Source organism: Akebia trifoliata, chromosome 16, assembly GCF_017979445.1.
Source record: "Akebia trifoliata isolate Shusen 1 chromosome 16, ASM1797944v1, whole genome shotgun sequence".
Lineage (NCBI taxonomy): Eukaryota > Viridiplantae > Streptophyta > Magnoliopsida > Ranunculales > Lardizabalaceae > Akebia > Akebia trifoliata.
Window position 1 is genome coordinate 29,493,925 of NC_141390.1, and position 1,548 is coordinate 29,495,472.

The 1,548-nt window shown below is 31.5% G+C and overlaps 1 non-coding gene across 1 annotated transcript; it reads left to right on the forward strand.

Moving 5' to 3' along the window:
- Positions 1 to 731: 731 nt before the first annotated feature.
- Positions 732 to 805, forward strand: TRNAT-AGU (transfer RNA threonine (anticodon AGU)). Its single transcript has one exon. It is a non-coding gene; the product is annotated as a tRNA-Thr (tRNA).
- The last annotated feature ends 743 nt before the right edge of the window (positions 806 to 1,548 follow it).

Genomic DNA, 1,548 nt, shown 5'->3' on the forward strand with positions numbered 1-1,548 from the left:
GGCCCACCCAAGTTGCAGCCCTACTAATGTTATATACGACACCTTAGCCGAAGATTATAACTAGCATGATATATATAAGCACAATGATGTTTAGGAATTAGGACACACGTAACGTCCATGATCTAAGAATGCGTATAATGTGGTACGTTAATCTAAAAATACATATAAGGCAATTGCGATATCTCCAACCTCAAAATTCAAAGAAGACACCATCAATTCCATTAATCTCTAAAAAAATTAGATCAAGGAATTCTGAGCAACGTTAAGGTCTAATGCGATAATGTCACATGAATTGAAGTAATGGTGTCTGGGAGGGCAAGACTAAGAAGGAAAGAGCAAACTAATCATTGGAAAGATAGTATAATCAATTCAAAAGGGTTGAGTGTTGCGGTTGATGTACAGTGTCGATCGTTTTCTTTCTTGCATTTCATTCTCGACGTGGTCCTTCTCACGACTTCAAGTTCTCCGTTCATAAGCTTTAGTTAATTGGCTGGAGATTTCATCTGTGGATCGAGATGGCCATCTTGGGAACCTAGCAATATGCATTAAGTTTGAGATGTATCCATTAATTCTCATAGCTTTACTTGATTTTCATGGATTTTTGGCTACATAGTGAAGATGGGCATTTAAGTGATTTTTAATTAGCATATTAGAGTAGACTGAGGTGAAGGCTGGGATTTCATCGGATAAAATACGGTTTATTTAAGTAAATTCTACCCCAAAGAACGTATGCTTTCATAGCTCAGTTGGTTAGAGCACCCGTTTAGTAAGCGGGAGGTCTTGAGTTCGAATCTCAATGAAAGCAATAATGCAATATTATATTTTGTTTCGTTTTATATTTATTTTTTGGCTTCATTTTATTGCCAGAAATAAATTTTATACTGCTTCGGACAAAACATGATTCACAAATGTTATGGGTTTTTTTTAAATTTTTTTTTTTTATATATATATATATATAAATAAATAAACTGAAATATATATAATGAATTTATTACTCTTAAGCATATAAGTCTTTGTAAAAAAAATTAAATTGATAATTTATGGTAGATTCAAAGATAATTTAATTTCGATGGCATGCAATATGCCCTACTTTGAATGTAGGACATACCGACATACCTTCGAAATTTACAAAAATGAGAAGTTAGGGTAGGCTACCTGATTTTGGAGAGAATGCTAGTTTCGGATACATAATTCATAGAAAGATTTTTGAAATTTATGAAATAAATGTAGTCTAAATCATGAAAATGGCGTTATTTGAGAGCAATACAAACATCATTCTACTAGGCGAAACATTGTGTTGTTGTGCATTAAAAGTTTGAGATATGGTTTATTCAGAGCCAAATTTATAAGATATTAGATCTAATTCTTATAGGATTTCAAGTCATCAATTGGGAACAAAGTTTCTTGTTGTGTAGGACTTGATTCTCCTTTTTTTTTTTTTTTTTTTTTTTGGAAATATCTAATGGCATTTTAATAATTTTAGCCTTGGAAGGGTATTTAGAAAAAAAAAAAAAATTTATGAAGTTTCAAATTTGTCATTATCTTTTA